This window comes from Thamnophis elegans, chromosome 14 (assembly GCF_009769535.1).
Source record: "Thamnophis elegans isolate rThaEle1 chromosome 14, rThaEle1.pri, whole genome shotgun sequence".
Taxonomy (NCBI): Eukaryota; Metazoa; Chordata; class Lepidosauria; order Squamata; family Colubridae; genus Thamnophis; species Thamnophis elegans.
The window spans coordinates 28,205,660-28,226,243 of NC_045554.1; the positions used below are offsets into that span (position 1 = coordinate 28,205,660).

The 20,584-nt window shown below is 42.4% G+C and overlaps 1 protein-coding gene across 1 annotated transcript in view; it reads left to right on the plus strand.

Moving 5' to 3' along the window:
• The window catches only part of LOC116517945 (guanine nucleotide-binding protein G(o) subunit alpha), a 203,880-nt gene that overhangs the window by 111,963 nt on the left and 71,333 nt on the right, over positions 1-20,584 (plus strand). The window lies entirely within an intron of this gene.

Below are 20,584 nucleotides of genomic sequence, written 5' to 3' on the forward strand. Positions count from 1 at the left end.
ATATATATACCCATTTACCTCAAAAGATGGACCTTGGGCGATGGTCCAATATAATATAACCAATAAATAAACCAACATATAAAAATTAACTTCAGAAAATAAAACTTAAATTAGGGTTAAAAATATCAAAATGATGAACATCAAAAAGGAGGGGAAGATTGCTTAAATGGCCATCTAGCATCAGATTCACACCTGCATTAAGACTAGCTTTGATTCGTGCACCTAAAGAAGAAAGCATATTTACCTGGGTAGAAAACCCCCGTTTATTAACTGTAGCTGTACCAAAAGGCCGCAGTCTCTGTTGTCATGCCGAAAGAGTCTTACCTCCAAGTAAATACCTATAAATTCCTCTGTGCAATTCTTAGCTGATTTGCTGATACTTGGTCCATGATCCTCCCTTCAGATGCCTCAGCTGCGTTCTCTAATTATGGGGGTAGTTTAGCTGTGAACGTGTTCCTGGAAGTACCAACAATTATCCACATCTCGATCTTCTACTTCTTTTATTATTCCACTGCAGTTGGCAAGCAGCGTTGTGCTGTGAAAACAGCCATTATCCCCTGCCATCTCTGGTGGGGATTTGAGCCCTGTGGTCCTAGCAAAGGTTTGGTTCACACCTACCTATATAAACTACAGAGTTTTCTCATCCAGGGCTGGTCAGGATCAAATGGCCCCTGGCAGAACAGGTGGGCTGACTGCCCCCCGTGGGATTGGTTTAGCAGCTTCAGAAATATAAGGAGCGTGGTCCCTGGTTCTGAATCACTGCTGTAAGCTTGCACATACTTGATATGTCATATCAGAGAGAAGCAGGAGGTTAACACAACCTTAGGGAAAGTTGGCCTTGGACATTCTGTGGTTGGAAGGGCATAGGAGAAGAAAGCAATAGCAGAAGCACTTAGACTTATATACCGCTTCACAGTGCTTTTACAGCCCTCTCTAAGCAGTTTACAGAGTCAGCCTCTTGCCCCCAACAATCTGGGTCCTCATTTTACCCACTTTGGAAGGACGGAAGGCTGAGTCCACCTTGAGCCTGTCAGAATCGAACTCTTGGCAGTGAGCAGAAGTAGCCTGCAGTACTGCATTCCAACCACTGTGACACCATGGTCTGTCCTTCCTTCCTTCCTTCCTTCCTTCCTTCCTTCCTTCCTTCCTTCCTTCCTTCCTTCCTTCATCTGCTTCCCTCCCTTCCCACCTAATAATATCCTGCTTTATAGCCCTCTCTAAGAGGTTTTACAGACTCAGCCTATTGCCCCCAACAATCTGGGTCCTCGTTTCACCCACCTCGGAAGGACAGAAGGCTGAGTCAACCTTGAGCTGCTGAGAATTGAACTCCTCGCAGAGGGCAGAGTTAGCCTGCAATGGTGCATTCTAACCACTGCACACCATGGATGCATAGATGGATGGGTAATAGCAATAGCATTTAGACTCATATACCACTTCACAGTGCTTTACAGCCCTTTCTAAGCGGTTTTACAGAGTCAGCATATTGCCCCTCCCCAACAATTTGGGTCCTCATTTTACCCACTTCGGAAGGATAGAAGGCTGAGTCAACCTTCAGCTGGTCAGGATTGAACTATTGGCTGTGGGCAGAGTTAGCCTGTAATGCTGCATTCTAACCACTGGGAAAGAAGGAAGGAAGGAAGAAAAATAGCAAAAGAACTTAAACATATAGTGCTTTACAGGCTTTTCAACCCTCTCTAAGCGGTTTTACAGAGTCAGCCTCTTGCCCCCAACAATCTGGGTCCTCAGTTTACCCACATTGGAAAGACGGAAGGTTGAGTCAACCTCTGCACTTTGATGTGGCCCAAAGGCCAATCAATTAAAAAGATTTTAAAAAAAGATTTTTAGTGGCGAGGTATTGATAATTCGTTCCTATTTCTTTTGCAAGGTATTTCATAGAATTATTGGGGGATAACAGCACCATTACATGGGAATTGTATTGTGTAGGAGTATGTTTTCCATCACTGTTCAAAAATATTATGGACATTCAAGCAGCTTTAATGAAAGGTGCTGGAGAACACCTTTCACCTTGAGACTCTGACCTTCAATCAGAATCAGAGCTGGAAGGGACCTTGGAGGTCTTCTAGTCCACCCCCCTGCTCAAACAGGAGACCTATACCATTTCAGATGAGTGGCTGTCCCGTCTCTTCTTAAAAACCTCCAGTGTTGGAGTACCCACAACCTCTGGAGGCAGGCATTAATTGTTCTGTCTAGAAATTTCTCCTTAGTTCTAGTTTGCTTCTCTCCTTGATTGGTTTTCATCCGTTACTCCTTGTCCTGCCTTCCGGCACTTTGGAGAAGAGCTTGACTCCCTCTTCTTTGTGGCAGTCTCTCAAATATTGGAACACTGCTATCATGTCTCCCCTAGTCCTTTCTTCATTAGACTAAAAGGTAAAGTTTCCCCCGCACATCCGTGCTAGTCGTTCCCGACACTGGGGGGCGGTGCTCATCTCCGTTTCAAAGCTGAAGAGCCAGCGCTGTCTGAAGACATCTCCGTGGTCATGTGACTGACATGACTCAATGCTAAAGGTGCACAGAACGTTGTTACCTTCTCACCAAAGGTGGTCCCTATTTTTCTACTTGCATTTTTACGTGCTTTCGAACTTCTAGGCTGGCAGAAGCTTGGACAATTAACGGGAGCTCACTCTGTTACGCGGTGCTAGGGATTTGAACCGCCGAACTGCTGACCTTTCTCATCGACAAGCTCAGTGTCTTACCCACTGAGCCACCACTTCCCTTAGACTAGACCTACCCAATTCCTGCAACCGTTCTTCATCTGTTTTAGCCTCCAGTCCCCTCATCATCTTAGTTGCTCTTCTCTGCACTCAACATCTTTTTTTATATGGTGGATATTATATTTACTGGCTGGCAGAAGTAACAGTGAATATAATATCTGTTTCCCAGCAACTTTTGATAGACTGAGGAATGTAAACAGAGGCAATGTAAAAAGAACCCACGTAATGTAGAATGTAGCAGCTGAAGAAGAAATGTTAACGCATCCTGGGTCAAGAAAGAATCCTTCCTCCAGCATTAACATGTCGTGATCAATCAAGTGGTTGTCATTCTATATAGAACTTGAGTCCTAAGGTCACCTCTCTCTTTATCTAACCAGGGCACAAACATGTGTGGGCATGGTATCTTCTTTTTAGCCCATTCCCATAACGTTGCCTTCATCTGATCCTTAGCCCATGAAGGGAGAGAGAGTTAAGTCATCCTTAGCTATGCTAAGATAATATTTTATCTCTTCTTCTAACACTGTTCAAGGGAAGCCTGAAGTGGGGGTCACATCTACTGGCCTTTGAGACTCTTTGTCATAGAAGGAAAGGGATGTGGGGGCTCAGTGACTAAGATGCTGAGCTTGTCAATCAGAAAGGTCGGCAGTTTGGCGGTTAGAATCCCTCATGCCGCATAAACGGAGTGAGCTCCCATTACTTGTCCCAGCTTCTGCCAACCTAACAATTCGAAAACGTGTAAAAAATGCAAGTAGAAAAATAGGAATCACGTTTGGTGGGAAGGTAACAGCGTTCCGTGCGCCTTTGGTGTTGAGTCATGCTGGCCACATGACCACGGAGACGTCTTCGGATAGCGCTGGCTTTTCAGCTTTGTAACGGAGATGAGCACCGCCCCCTAGAGTTGGGAATGACTAGCACATATGTGTGAGAGGAATCTTTACCTTTATCATGAAAGGAAGTCAGAAGCAATTTAGGCAGGAGAAGGATTGGCACAGCAGACAGCAAATTCCATGTTGCACTAGCTTTCTGCTGACTTAAGTCCTGTAATTCAGTAGTTGAAAAATTCTAAGTCTAACTCTCTATGGAGATTCTCAGTCATCCAGGACACGGTTGTCCCAAAGTTGTTTTTTCCCCCCAAAAGGCAACTGGACTTTCTTGGTTTTTCCTTGAAGACATTTCACTTCTCAAAGTTCTGAAGAAGAACAGAAGAAGTGTCAATGTATTCATGATTGGCAGAGACATGGTAACAAGGTCAGCCAAAGAATAGGGCTTAGTAACAAGGTCAGCCAATGGGAGCTGGGACAGTAAGGAGCCTGGGTGTGGCTTTGCTGTGCTACACTCTGAGAACTGAAACTAGTCTGTGCTGAGAAACACAACAAAACTGGTTTTGCAGTTCCCCTGCCACGCCCACAAAGCCGCGCCCACAGAACCGGTAATAAAAATGTTGAATCCCACCAGTCCCCCACCCCCGACACTAGTGACATCGAGCTGGCCATGCCCACACTGGCCATGCCCACCCAGCCCCCAAGGTCAAACACAACCCTGATGTGGCCCTCAATGAAATTGAGTTTGACACCCCTAAACTAAAAGTTCTCCAAGGTCCCTTCCAACTCTGTTATTCTGTATTTTAAGAGTAAGAGGAAAAACAAAAAGATATTTCAAGATGTGCTTTGCACCAACTGAAGGAAACAATAGATAGGTAGGTAGGTAGGTAGGTAGGTAGGTAGGTAGGTAGGTAGGTAGGTAGGTAGGCAGGCAGGCAGGCAGGCAGGCAGGCAGGCAGGCAGGCAGGCAGGCAGGCAGATAGACAGACATAGATATAGATATATATTTTAAAGTGTGGTAGGAAAATTATATATATATATATATATATATATATATATATATATATATATATATATATATATGTGTGTGTGTGTGTGTGGGTGTGTGGGTGTGTATGTATGTATACATATGTATATATGTATATATGTATATATATATATATGTGTGTGTTTGTGTATGTATGATATATATATATATATATATATATATATATATATATATATATATATATATATATATATATATATGACATTAATAAAAGTCTGTGGTAGGGATTAACAACAGACAGAGAATGAAAGCTAAGAGATCTGCTTTTTAAAAAAGGGGGGGCCATTTTTGTTTTCATTTGCACTGTTTCACAAATTGGAAGAAGGTGTTAAGAAGGATACTGTTTCTTCTAAGACATCACCAACATGTCACTGCAGATCAAAAGCAAAGCTCTGTAAAAACCTGTTGAATTTTTTATATAAAAAAGAAAGAAAGGCTGGAATATCAGTATGACATTAATAAAGAGGATGCTGGTTTTTTTTGTGATGGACACATCCTGAAATGCAATTTATTTGTAGATTTGAAAAACATGGGGTTTCTTTGAAACACGATCAGAAATTTGAAGAGCGTCTAAGGAGAAATGGTAACCTCTCTTCTCTTTTTTAAAAAAATAATTTTTATTAAGCAATTTTCTTCATTTTATATCACAATTTTCATCTTTACAATACTTCAGTATCAGTATACCTCATATGTATATGTAGGTTTCCCCCCTTTCAATATACATATTCATTTATATCTACTAAATAGAAACATATACTAATATGTACACAATGTGTAATTAGTTATATAAATTTATATATTACATTATTTTGCATCTTATCATACTTTAATGTTACATATTCTTTAACTACCCTTATATTTGTACTTATTTCTACTATCTATTTTGTTGATCATCTTTCTTTAATGATTCCTTAAACTTTGCTTCTATTCTCTAACAAATTATATCCATATATTCCAAATCAAATAGTATTCAGTTTCTCCTCTATCTTGTTAGGGTTCCAAATAGCATCCAAAATTAAATCAGAATCCAAGGCAAATGATTCCTCAAAGTTCCAATTTATTAAGAGAGCCATGTTGGCACATCTGGGAAAACCCGAATCTGAAAGCTTCCTGGTTTTCCCCACCAAGTTGAAAGTTCAAGATCTTGCCCCCACACCCACAAGTCCATCACATGGTCCAATCTCCCACTGCCGCGACAACAGATTCCACCCATCCAGTTCCGGCCAGGTGCAGAGACAAAGGTTGACCTTGGCTTTCTAAGAAGAATGTTATTATGGCTACATATCACCCAACTCGATACAATCGTTCCCTCCCATTTTCCCACAATAGAAAGTAGACAGTAGAAAGTGTGGCAGGCCTGACGTCCAAAAGAAAAGATGGCTTGCAGACATTTCCATTCAGTCTATCCATCTCGACACACTCTAGCACGTTCTTTATCACCATTCCATCAGAAGGTATATTTTCATTTTTCCAATTTTGTGCGGTGGCCTTTCTTCTCTTGGCAAGAAGCAGGACTCCCATTTCTGTGCTGTCTAGGATTTTGCACAAAAGAAATCTAACAAAAGCATCCTATCAGAGTCATCATTCTGGTTCATGGTTTTTCCAGTCGGTTGTGTTGCTAGGGTTCAGACATTGGTGCAGCTAAAGGAGTGGCATCCCGGCAACATGGCTACAGTTTTTTCCCTAGCCGAGAAAAGCAGAGCAGGAAAATTTTAAAGAGAGAAATTACGAGCAAAGCAGACTCAGCAGCCCTGACCTGAGAGAGCCGTAGCTTCAACAGGGGTTTCCAGAAAAAGAAGGAAAAATCGAGATGTTTGGGAGACTCCAAGCCTTAAAGCAAATACTTTTAAAAGTCCTAAAGTACACATGGAGTAAGATAATAGAATTAAAGAGTAACAGAATTGGAAGAGATCTGGCTTGGAGGTCTTCTACTCCACCTCCCTGGGGTTTTCTCTCTAGGGTTATAGTCTACCCAACAGCTCCAAAATTCCCAAGTAGATCTTGTCCAAGTCCTAATCAAGCCCAGCTTCTAAAATCTAACAAGGTCAACTATGTGATTCCACTTTTCTATATAAAGGAGAACAGAATAACAGAGTGGGGAGGGACCTTGGATATCTTCCAGTCCAACCTCCTGCTCAAGCAGGAGACCCTATACCACTTCTAACAAATGGTTAGAAGTGGTATAGGGTGGTCCAATCTCTTCTTAAAAACCTCCAGGAGCACCCACAACTTCTGAAGGCAAGCCGTTCCACTGATTGATAGTTCTCATTGATGGGAAATTTCTCCTTAGTTCTAGGTTGCTTCTTGTCCTACCTTCAGGTTCTTTGGATAATAGACCCCTCTTCTTCATGACAGGCCCTGAAGTACTCGAAAACAGCTATCATGTAACCCCTTGTTCTTCTCTCATACCTAGGTCCCTCAATTGTTCATCATATGATTTAGTCTCCAGCCCCCTAATCATCTTTGTTGCTCTTCTTTGCACTCTTTCCAAGATCTCAATAGCTTTTTTTGTATTGTGGTGACCAGAACCAGATGCAGTATTCCAACTGTGGTCTCATCAATGCACTATAAAGCAGTACTATCACTACATGTGATCTTGATGTTATCTCTCTGTTGATGCAGCCAAGGACTCATCAAGGAAGGGACCTCTTCCAGGTGTTTTGACCCAGGCTTCCCCAAAAGCATGAAGCAAACTCCTTGACCAAAAAAAACCTTTTATTAGTTTACTGTGAATTCTTCTCATTCACGTCCAGCAAAGTCTTTCAAGGGAGGATTTACAGTCAAAGACCTTATCTGGCTTGGAGAGATGCCAGGCCAATATCTGCAAAACGTGGCAAGGAGTCTCGAAGAGTCACAAACCAATTAAGCAAACTAATGGTCTCCTGCAAACTCCACTCCCCTTTCACTCCTCTTTTATTTCCTCTTGGGGGGGCATTCATCAACCACCTGTGGCCTTACTCCCAAGTCAACCCCTGTTCTTTAGCTGTTCCCTTCGTCTGGCAACTTTGTGCATGCGCACACTGGGAACAGGCTCCAGCTGTTTGTCTGCCTCACTGATGTCTGACTCCGCTGATAACTGGCATACGGCCCTGGCCCCCTCTCTGCCTCCGATACAGAGCTCTCATCTGAGCCTTCCCCAGACTCCAGGACTGGCCCATGTTCCTCTCCAACCTCCTCACTGTCCGAATATGCTGCCAGCTCCAGTGGCCACAACACCATGGCCAGAATCAGAAGTGTCCCTTTCATGCAAAAAAGCTCCATTTGTAAACTTAGGGAGACACACTTCATCAAAGTGTGGTGGTCAGACACATCTTTGCAAACCAATTACTTTTGATAACATTAGTTTCCAGATAGACAGATGTGTTTTGCTTCCTAATTAAATTTTGCTTCGAACAACTAAAACTCCATATTCCTCTTTCTAATTTTAAACCCTTTATAAAAGCAACTGCCAAAAAATGATGTAAAAAAAAAACAGAGAGAGCAAGAGAAACAGGATCTGACAGGCTCTAAAATGATTAATTAATTTCAGGAAAAGGTTTCTCAGAATAGATCCCAGGGAGAAGCACCGAGTCTAGAATATAGAAACATACAATCATAAGGCTGGTAGGAACCTCACGGTCTTCTAGTCCAACCCCCAGCTCAAGGCAGGAGGATCCCATCTAAGTTCAAATGGTTATCCAGCCTATGTTTGAAAACCTCCAGCGATGGAACCAGCATACTAAAAAGCAGAGCAAAAAACAAAGAAAGTAGAGACATCACCCTGCCAACAAAAGTGCGTACAGTCAAGGCTCTGGTTTTCCCAGTTGCAATGGATGGCTGTGAAGGTTGGACCATAAGGAAGGCTGAGCACCAAAGAATGGAGGCCTTTGAACTCTGGTGCTGGAGAAGACTCCTGCGAGTCCCTTGGACTGCAAAGCCATCCAACCGGTCAGTCCTAGAGGAAATCAACCCTGACTGCTCTTTAGAAGGCCAGATCCTGAAGATGAAACTCAAATACTTTGGCCACCTAATGAGAAGGAAGGACTCCCTGGAGAAGAGCCTCATGCTGGGAACGATTGAGGGCAGAAGAAGAAAGGGACGGCAGAAAATGAGGTGGCTGGATAGATCACTGAAGCAGTAAGCGTGAGCTTAAATGGACTCTGTGGGATGGTAGAAGTCAGGAAGGCCTAGAGGAACATTGCCCATGATGGGTTGGACACAACTTTGCAACTAACAACAACAAGCAGTGGAATGCCCACAACTTCAGGAGACAAACTGTTCTATTGATTGTTTTCCCTGTCAGTTCTAGATTGGATCTGTTCTACCCATTACTTCTTGTCCTGCCCTCAGGTGCTTTGAAGAATAAATCCATCCCCTCTTCTCTGTGAGACCCCCTCAAGTACTAAAAAACAATTATTATGTCTCCTTCATCCTTCTTGTTACTAGACTAGACATATGCATCTCTCACAACCCTTCGTCATTCACGTCAGCCTCCAGACCTGTAATCATCATTGCTGTTCTTCTCTGCACACTTTCTAGTAACTCGGCATCTATTTTGTATCGTGGTGACTGGAACTGCATGTCATACTTTTGAATGTCCAAAATATCAACTTCAGTCCCCAGAATCTCCATGGCCCAAAGAACTTCAAATAATGAACATTTTGATGGTCTTCATACAACATATTACTTCCCATTGCTGAATTAATCCATTGCATAGATTCAGGCAAGGCAAGATATTCCGTGGGTTGATTGCTCACTGTCAGAAAATTTCTCCTTATTTCCAGGTTGAATCTTTCCTTGATCAGTTTCCATCCATTATTCCTTGCCTGGCCTTCATGTCTAAGAAGGAGACAGATGTTAGAAATAAATCTTCCTAACCTTACGGTCATTGAATAGTGGAACCACTGACTGCAGATGTGGCAGACTTCCTTTCACTGGATGTGTGAAAGGAAATGCTGATTAGACACATCTCAGTGAGGTCCTAGCTCACTTTCCTGCACAATCGACTGATTCGCTTGACCTGGTAGGGAGAAGCTCAAGTCCTCTCTCGGTTTATGAAGTGAATGGTCTATTTTACATGATACATGAACCACCAGTGCTCAGGACACATAAGATTTATTATTTCATTTCCTGCAGTTACAGTATAACCCCAGCAGTCATATATACTATGGTATATATACTGAGCTGCAGTAGCTCAGTGGTTAGAATGCAGTACTGCAGGCTACTTCTGCTGACTGCAATTTGGCAGTTCATATCTCGTCAGGCTCAAGGTGGACTCAGCCTTCCATCCTTCTGAGGTGGGTAAAATGAGGACCCAGATTGTTGGGGGCAAGAGGCTGACTCTGTAAAACCATTTAGAGAGGGCTGTAAAGCACTATAAAGCAGTATATAAGTCTAAGTGATATCAGTGTAGCTGTCTCTCTTTCTATCTATTTATTGTACCCTGATGGCACAGTAGGTAGAATGCAGCATTGCAGACTAACTCTGTCCACTGCTAGCAGTTCGATACTGACTGGCTCAAGGTTGACAGCCTTCCATCCTTCCGAGATGGGTAAAATGAGGACCCAGATTGTTGGGGGCAATAAAACCACTTAGAGAGGACTGTAAACCACTGTGAAGTGGTATATAAATCTAAATGTTATTGCTATTCATCCAGGGGAGGGATGAGAACTCAAATCAGGAACTGCTGCTGATGTAAGGGACTACATGATTGCAGCCTCTCCAAAAAGCAGCTTTTGGATTTGAAACTCATGACATCCTCCAGTTCACTGGCTCCTCTTGGGAAGGAATAAAATAGGACATCCTCTCCCAGTTGGCACCTTGTTTGAGTACCAGAGTTTCCCTGAATTCCTCCATTAGATTGGACCTTATTGCAAGCTGATTCTCATGACACTGACAGCTTTCACAAGAACAGATGTAGTTCTCCTACTCATAGTTACCTCAATTAGCCTAATTTCCTGATCAGAACAACATACTGAACATAGAGTATTAGGTTGGTGGGCTAGATTCACAGGTGGAATTCAGCAGGTTTGGATTGGTACCGGAAATTTTGAGTAGCTTGGAGAACCAGTAAAAACCACCTCTGGCTGGCCTCTCCCTCCCGTCCCCACCGTTCCCTATCTATATTCCCTTGTTTTTTAGCTCAGCTCATTCGCACAGCAGAGCGGATTGCACACCTCAGCTGAGCTAAACACCAAGGGCGGTTTTTGAGTGCTGCCCGTGTGCACGAAATCCTCTCTCCTAGAACCGGTAGGAAAAGATTTGGAATCCCACCACTGACTAGCTTGTAGATCCTTGTAGCAACATGTCACAGTTGACTGCAAGAGAAAAGGACTAGAGCTCACATCCATCCTTGAGATATAGGGTTTTTTTATACACATGCAGATCCATAAGTGGTCATCACTCCACTTTATTAGTTTGCTAGAACATTTACGAAGCAGCAAAGCATGGTGTCATTTGGGGAATATAGCAGTGCCCTCCTCGTGTCTTCTTCCAAGCTTCCATCATGTTGAGGAATCAAGTGAACTTTTCATTACTTCAGAGAATAGTATATATGACATGTATAGAATGAATTCTGGGTTGTGCCAGCTTCTACCTCATCTTCTTCCTATCAATTCTATGGCACCATTTTACGGTGATTTTATCTCGTATATCACACACACACACACACACACACACACACACACACACACAATGTGTTTTATTAGTGTAGTATATCAGTGATTGAGTTCTATACATGCCAAAGGAGAAAGGAAGGAAGGAAGGAAGGAAGGAAGGAAGGAAGGAAGGAAGGAAGGAAGGAAGGAAGGAAGGAAGGAAGGAAGGCAGACAGAAAAGGAACAGGGAGGGATGGAAGAAAGGAAGGATATTTGTAGCTCAATTGAAATGAGGGAAGAAAGCAAGAAGGAAGGAAGGAAGAATATTTGTAGCTCAAGATTAAATGAGGGAGAGAAAGAAAGAAAGAAAGAAAGAAAGAAAGAAAGAAAGAAAGAAAGAAAGAAAGAAAGAAAGATGAGGATGGAAGGAAAGATGGGAAAGAAAGGAAGGAAGAGAAAGAAAAAAGGAACAATGAATATTTGTAGCTCAAGATTAAATGAGGGAGGGAAAGAAAAAGAAAGAAAGAGAGAGAGAGAAAGAAAGAAAGAAAGAAAGAAAGAAAGATGAGGATGGAAGGAAGGAAGGGGTAAGAAGGAAGGAAGAGAAAGAAAAGAAGAATGAATATTTGTAGCTCAAGATTAAATGAAAGAAAGAAAGAAAGAAAGAAAGAAAGAAAGAAAGAAAGAAAGAAAGGAGCGAAGGAAGAGAAAGAGTGAAGGAAGGAAACCAGGAAATAGGGGTGGGGAGACACCACCAAAACTGAAAAATCTTAACTGGTTTTAAACAGAAAGAACACCGTTTCTTCTGCCATTTCTTTTTTCTCTCTTATCTATTCATCATCTCCTCTTTCACTTTCTGAATAAAGACTTAGCAGCAGGAGGACCGAACTGTGATGAAGAGGTTGGGCTTTTACGCACTTTTGTCATTTTGCTTTGTTTCCCAGTCGTGCTCACGTTCCACCCACCCCGCAGCCCCAGCCCTCCCCAATAGAAAATCTCCCCTCTTTCCATTGGCAGAAATCCTGGCTGCTTCTGTGAATGTGCTTCATTAATAAAATATGGCAAACGCCTCCAAGTTGCCACAGGGAGATGAAAGACCAAAAAAAAAAAAAAAAGACCTAGAAAAAGGCTGTGGCATTAATGCAGGATTAAGTACGAGGAAGCTGTGGGGTTAGCGATTCACCATTATGGACACAAAGAGAAGCCAGAAGATATGGCCAAATCATGGAAATCTAGCAAGAGACCCCCTTCAGATGGGCTACTGAGAAGGTGGGACCAGAAATAAATTCTGCTTTCTCTCTGGTTTGAATTCATCCGCATTCCTAAAATGAGCAGTTATCTAGGTCAGTTGATGGTTTTTTGTTGGCTGATAAATGTCGCCATCATTCCAGACTAAGTTCTTGTAGCAGTAAAAAAAAGAGCAGTGCAGTTCTAGATTGCATCTGCCTGATGAGAAGTCATAATGGCACTTTCTACTGCCCTGATGGGTCCTCATTTGGAATATGGCACCCAATGCTGGTCATTGCGATACAAAAAAAGATGCCACGGTGAAATGGCGTTGAGTTATCCCACACGGAGTTTTCTGTGGAAATGTCAGGCCTGCCTCATTCAGTATCCAAGAAAGAAAACCCCCAACTCCGCTTAATTAGAGAAAAGGTACTTTTATTGGACATGAAATGAAAACAGCAGAAGTGAAGCAAGATCTGAAGCAAAAAAGCGTGAACTTGTATATATCAAACGTTTACTCAAATCCCTACCCCCAGTTACCCCAACTCAATGTCCAATCTCCAACTCCCAAAGCTGTCAGGTGGGGCACATCTTCAGGTGGCCTCATTCAGTTGGTGTGCAAAGACAGTTGGCCTTGACCAAACTCAAACACAAGCCATCAGCATGCACAGAAGATGGTGAGAACAAAACTCCCTTCTTCGAGATATCTCCACCTGCATGTTTCCCCTCCAAAACTATGAGCCTCCATTCCTCCCGTTACTATGACAGCCAATAGCAAGCATGCAAAATAAAAGCTGACAGGAAGGTTGTCCCACAGCAAATTGGCCACAGCATGTTGGCCACAATGAATTGTTCTAGACATTACCCCTTCTCTGTGTTTACCTAAACGTATCTAATTCTCTTTATCCCAGGGGTGTCAAACTCAATGTCATGGAGGGCCGCATCTGGGCTGTGGTTGACCTCAGGTGGCTGGGTGGGTGTGGCCAACTGGGTAGGTGTGACTAACTGGGTGGGTGTGGCCAGTTTGATGCCACTCCCCAAACTGCTGGCATGTTTCCTCTTCATATTGGGTAGATTGGGCCGAAGCGACGTGGGCCAGCTCTGTACGTTTTCCAGGACAGTCCCTTGGGCCAGATCCAACTGTATCATGGGCCAGATCCAGCCCACAGGCCTTGCTTTATCTCATCATTGTATGATTTAGCTTCCAGACTCTTTATCCCCTCTGTCAGTCTCCTCTGTACTCTTTCTATGGTCTCAGTATCTTTTTTTTCTATCTTGGTGACCAGAATTGGATGCAGTATTCCAAAGAGTCTAGGACAATTCACTGTGGCCAACAGTGGCCAACATTTTACAGTTTAATGTCTAGCACATTAAAACATTCATTGGTGGCCCTTCAACCTGTACATTTTAAGAGCTATGGCTCTTGGGTGACTAATGTTGGAATTAAGACCTGCTGTCGTCCTTCTATACTGTTTATATATAGAGAGAGATTTATAAAGCAAAGAGCCATGCGGGCACAGTGGTTAGAATGCAGCATTGCAGGCTAATTCTGCTGACTGTCAACTGCTTTTCAGCAGTTCAATTCTCACCGGTTCAAAGTTGATTCAGCCTTCCATCCTTCTGAAGTTGGTAAAATGAGCATCCAGGTTGTTGGGGGAAAGAGGCTGGCCCTGTAAACTGCTTACAGAGAGGGCTGTAAAGCACAATGAAGCGATATATAAGTCTAAGTGCTATTGCTATTTCTACATCACAGTAGCATAAAGTTACCAGATGCTTCATCCACTTGCCAATTGCAAATGCCCATTATGGAATTGAATTGAATTGGACAAGTGTGATTAGACACACAAGGAATTTGCCTCCGGTGCAGAAGTTCTCAATGTAACAGAGAAACAATAGTCACAATATGATACCAATAAGAGGAGGTGGTTAAAGAGACAGAGATAGACAGACAGAGAAAGGGGGGAGAATAGAATAGAATAATGTAGAATAGAGTCTATGGTACACTCACCTTTTGCATTCTACTAGAGTAGAGTAGAGTAGAGTAGAGTAGAGTAGAGTAGAGTAGAGTAGAGTAGAGTAGAGTAGAGTAGAGTAGAGTAGAGTAGAGTAGAGTAGAGTAGAGTAGAGTAGGGTAGGAGAATGTAGAACAGAGTGGAGTGTACTCCACTCCACTCTATTGTATATTCTCCTTTTGCATTCTACTCAAATAGAATGGAATGGAATGGAATGGAATGGAATAGAATAGAATAGAATAGAATAGAATAGAATAGAATAGAATAGAATAGAACAATGTAAAATAGAGTCAAGTGGAATGGAATAGAATAGAATAGAATAATGTAAAATAGAGTCGAATGGAATGGAATGGAATGGAATGGAATGGAATGGAATAGAATAGAATAGAATAGAATAGAATAGAATAGAATAGAATAGAATAGAATAGAATAGAATAGAGAATGGACTTTGGGGGTCTTCTTGTCCAGCCCCCTTGCTCAAGCAGGTGAACCTATAATGCAGCCATACTACATGAGAATTCCTTAGAAATAAGACAGTACTCTGGTAATTAGTGGTGGCATGAGGGACAAACTGTCTAGTAGTTTTGGCATGCAGCACCCTATAGCACCCTCCTGAGGGGATGAGTTGAAACAGTTTATGTCCAGGAGATGAGGTGTCTGCAGATACCTTCTCAGCCCTTCTTCTGACCCATGCATTGTTCAGGTATTCTGTGGAAAGCCAGGCTGATTGTAACTGTCCTCCAGCAAAGCCTTCCAGAAATTCCAGGATGATGGGAATTGGGGGCAGGCATTGGGCAATTCTAAGCTGAAATATGCAGCTTAGAATTTCTGATCTGCTTCTGAGTGAGGATGTCACTTTACTATCTACGAGGCTGTGTTTTTCTTGGAAGATTGTTTAATCTTGCCTTCTTGGGCACTGCCAATCAGTTACAGAATGCCTACGCCAGTGAGAAATGTGGCTTTGAATCACTTCCAATTATCACATCTTGCAGTCCCGAAGTTACCTTGTGGTAATACTCGCACTGCAAGTTGCGATTGGATGCTGATTCGATGGAGTTCTTTTCCACTCTCCAGAGCTCTGAAAGTGTTGGAAACATCTCCGGGCTTTTGTCCAAATGCTGCACACTGCAGAACTCCTGACAAAGCATCCCGTTGGCCTCCTCTGGTAAGAGACCTCAGGGGCTCTCAACCAACTGCCTGGAATGGAAGGCCTTCCGTGGAAATATGGGTGGCAGGATTACTTGGAAGAGGGAGGAAGAACAATACTGCATTACTTCAATTTTGGCATAGTTCCTCCACCTCCAGGATTCCAGCTATACAATAATGGAATCCTAAAACCAACACAATCCTAAGTTGCATTAACAGAGGGATACAATCAAGATCAAATCAAGTACTAATACCACTCTATAAATCCTTAGTAAGGCCACACCTAGAGTACTGCATCCAGTTTTGGTCACCAGGCTATAAAAAAGATGTTGGGACTCTAGAAAAAGTGCAGAGAAGAGCAACGAGGATGATTAGGGGACTGGAGACTAAGACACACAATGAACAGTTGCAGGAACTGGGCATTGCTAATCTAGGGAAGAGAAGGACCAGGAGAGATAGGATAGCAGTGTTCCAATATTTGAGGGACTGCCACAGAGAGGAAGGAAGTCAAGCTATTTTCCAAGGCACCTGAAGGCCAGACAAGGAATAATGGAGAAATTTTTCTGACAGTGAGAACAATCAACCAATGGAACGGAAGTTGCCTTCGGAAGTTGTGGGAGCTTCATCACTTGAGACTTTCAAGAGGAGATTGGACTGGCATTTGTCAGAAATGGTGTAGGATCTCCAGCTTGAATGCGGGGGTTGGACTAGATGACCTAAAAAGTCCCTTCCAACTCTATTAATCTGTGTTCTGAACATAGAATCATAGGACTGGAAGGGACAATGGAAGACTTCTAGTCCAACATCCTGCTCAAAACAGGAGACCTTATACCATCCCAGTCAAACAGTTGTCCCGTTTATTTTTGAAAACTTCCAATGATGGAGCATCCACAACTCCAGGAGGAAAGTTATTCTATTGATTAATTGTTCTCGCCATCAGAAAAATTCTCTTTAGTTCTAGATTGAACAAGCTTTCACCCATTACTTCTTGTCCTGCCTTCTAGTGCTTTGGAGAATAAGTGAACCCTTTCTCCCCTGCAATAGCCCCTCAATACTGGAAGGCGGTAATGTCCCCCCTAGTCCTTCTCTTCAACGGGGCTAGACATATTGTAAAGGTTCCAAGTAAGACCCCCAACGAAAGAAGACTCCGAGGCTTAAGTTTCCTCAAAGTTCCATTTTATTAGGGATGTCATATTGGCAAATCTGGGAAAACCCGAATCTGAAAGTTTCCAGGTTTTACCCACACAAAGGAAAGTCCAAGCCCATGCCCAGCACCCACATGTCCATCACATGGTCCAATCAGACCCTCTCCCAACTGGTGATGCCTCCCAGTCACACCATTGCAGCTGCAGGGCAAGACGTCCTTGACTCTCTGAGAAAGGAAAGTTATTATGACTATATATCCCATTTCCCCACAGCATTAAGTGTGGCAGGCTCATTGCAAAAGATGGCTTCCAGGCCTGACACGTACCAAATTTCCTCAACAGTTCATCATAAAATTTAGCCCCAGCCTCTTTATCATCTTGGTTGACCTTCTCTGCACACATATTCACACAAGACACTTAACAGGCCCAGTAATCTTAGCAGCATTCCCACAATCGTGCTAAGCTGGGTTAGGTTCAATTGCAGCTTTTTTTTGTCATTCATTTTCCTGGATTTGCCTGCCCATCTAGCCCAGTCTGATTCCTTCCAGATTCAGGATACAGGTAGACCTTGACTTATGACCACAATGGAGCCCAAAATTCTGTTGTTAAGCGAGACGTTTGTTACATGCGTTTTGCCCCATATCATGCCCTTCCTTGCCTCCCTTGTTTAGTGCTGTGGATAAGTTAGAAACATTGGTTGTTAGTGAGTCTGCCTTCCCCATGGATGTTGCTTGGCAGAAGGTTGCAAACAAAAATCACGTGACACAGCAAACGTCATAAATGTGAGTCAGTTGCCAAGCATCCAAATGTAAATCATATGCTACAAGGGTCATAAGTCACTTTTTCCAGGGCCGTAGTAATGTTGAACGTTCACTAAAGGAACTGTCAAGAACTTCCTGTATTATGCCAATACAGAAAATGGATTTGTTCTCTGACTAGTATGGTTTAAGGGAATTGAGCCTTTTTGCAACGGGTGAAAAGATATTGAGACTTTGGGGAAAGTACAGAGAAGAGCTACTAAGATGATTAAAGGTCTGAAGACTAAACCATACGATGAACAGTTACAGGAAGTGGGCATGGCTAGTCTAGTAAAGAGAAGGACCAAGGGAGACATGACAGAAGTGTTCAGTATTTTGAGGGGCTGCCACAAAGAAGGGTGGGGGTCAAATTATTCTCCGAAGGCAGCAGAGGGCAGGACAAGAAACAACGGATGGAAACTAATCAAGGAGAGAAGCAACCTGGAATTAAGGAGAAACTTCTTAACACTGAGGACAATTCATCAGTGGAACAGCTGGCCTCCAGAAGTGTGGGCGCTCCATCACTGGAGGCTTTTAAGAAGAGACTGGACAGCCACTTGTCCAGAATGATAGAAGATCTTCTGCTTGAACAAGAAGCAGGACTAGAAGACCTCTGAATTCTGTTCTATTCTATTCTCTATTCTCTATTCTCTATTCTCTATTCTCTATTCTCTATTCTCTATTCTCTATTCTCTATTCTCTATTCTCTATTCTCTATTCTCTATTCTCTATTCTCTATTCTCTATTCTCTATTCTCTATTCTCTATTCTATTCTCTATTCTATCCTCTATTCTATTCTCTATTCTATTCTATTCTCCATTCTATTCTATTCTCTGTTCTATTCTCTATTCTATTCTTTATTCTATTCTCTATTCTATTCTAGTCTAGTCTCTAGTCTCTAGTCTCTAGTCTCTAGTCTCTAGTCTCTAGTCTCTAGTCTCTAGTCTCTAGTCTCTAGTCTCTAGTCTCTAGTCTATTCTCTATTCTATTCTCTATTCCTATTCTCCATTCCATTCTATTCTATTCTCTGTTCTATTCTTTATTCTATTCTGTTTTATTCTCTATTCTATTCTATTCTATTCTCTGTTCTATTCTATTCTATTCTCTATTCTATTCTATTCTCCAAACATTCTATGCTATGTCCTATCTCATCCAAGAGGTTTCTCCAGTTCCAGAAGAAGCTTCTTGGACGGGAAGCAAAACATCTTCCAAGAAAAACCAGAAAGTCCAGTTGAAAAGAAAAGCCCCTTTGGGACAACCATGGCCTGGAGGACTGAGCATCTCCCCAGACATTTAAATAACTATGCAAATAACTAGGCAAGTCCTTCCTTCTTCCGTTTCTGCTCAGCAGTTCTTTTGGTTGGTTGCCTGGCCCCATTGCAATCTCATTCTGCTTTTCAGAGAATCACCTGCAATGAGCTTTTTAAAACGCCTCTTTAAAAGAATAGCGTTAATTTCTCTCTGCATGGGCCGCACTTTTAAAATGTCTGCTGAATCACCAAGTTGAATCATTCCGATTTGTCTGTAACGCCAACTCTATTGTCCCATAAGCACCCTGGAATGGATTTCTGGGGGACAATTCGGCAGGTTTTAACTGGCAGATTCTTTCCAGAAATTCTCTGAGATTTTCATTTATTCTCTCAAAGCTCTTGACATTTTTTATTCCAAGAATTGTAGACCTGAATACTATTCCAGGTAGTCCTTCACTTATGGCAACAATTGAGAGCCAAATTTCTATTAGTAAGCAAGGCGGTTGCTTCATGAAATACGACAGCCTAGATAGTCTTCAACTTACGACCACAATGGAGCTCAACATTTCTGTGGTTGAGCGAGACATGTGTTAAGTGAGTTTTGCCCCATTTTATGACCTTTCTTGTTAGGTGAATCATCTGCAGTTGATGTTAGTCACACGGTTGTTAAGTGAATCTGGCTTCCCCATTGACTTTGCTTGTCAGAAGATCGCAAAAGGGGATTACGTGACTTCAGGACACTGCAATGGTCATAAGTATGGGTAGAATAGAGTAGAGTAGACAGTAGAGAAGAGTAGAAGAGTAGACAGTAGAGAAGAGTAGACTAGAGAAGAGTAGAGTAGAGAGTAGAGTAGATAATAGAGAAGAGTAGACTAGAGAAGAGTAGAAAAGAGAAGAGTAGACAGTAGAGAAGAGTAGACTAGAGAAGAGTAGAAAAGAGAAGAGTAGACAGTAGAGAAGAGTAGAGTAGAGAGTAGAGTAGATAATAGAGAAGAGTAGAAAAGAGAAGAGTAGACAGTAGAGAAGAGTAGACTAGAGAAGAGTAGAAAAGAGAAGAGTAGACAGTAGAGAAGAGTAGAAGAGTAGACAGTAGAGAAGAGTAGACTAGAGAAGAGTAGAAAAGAGAAGAGTAGACAGTAGAGAAGAGTAGAAGAGTAGACAGTAGAGAAGAGTAGACTAGAGAAGAGTAGAAAAGAGAAGAGTAGAGTAGACAGTAGAGTAGACAGTAGAGACGAGAAGAGAAGAGTAGAATAGAGCAGAGCAGAGAAGAGAAGAGAAGAGAAGAGAAGAGCATAACAGAGTTAGAAGAGACCTTGGAGGCCTTGTAGTCCAACCCTATAACATTTCAAATGAATGGATATCCAACCTCTTCTTAAAAGCTTTCTATGTTGGAGCATTCACAACTTCTGGAGGCAAGTGGTTCCACTGGTTAATTGTTTAACTGCCAGGAAATTTCTCTTTAGTTCTAGGTTGCTTCTCTCCTTGATTAGTTTCCTGGATCCCACCAGCCAGAATAATCGGACTGACAAAACCCACAGCATCCCACTTCTGCCTCTGTTGTTTCTCATTCTCCTTCTAAAATGGAGCATGGCCAGTTCAGCAACAGTAGCTACCCAAACCCATCTGGCTTAGGAATCTTTGGGCAAAATCATTCTGTCCACGGTGGATTGCTTTTCCCCTTTTTGTCGTATCTTGGAATACAACAACGTTTAACTTTGTGGCTCAGCGATTAAGCTGTAAAAATGCAGATGGATTGGCCGGCAGAACTATATTAGTACCCGAGCTCGACAACCTTCCCACAAGGATTGCTGACAGCAATTTTGCATCCCTC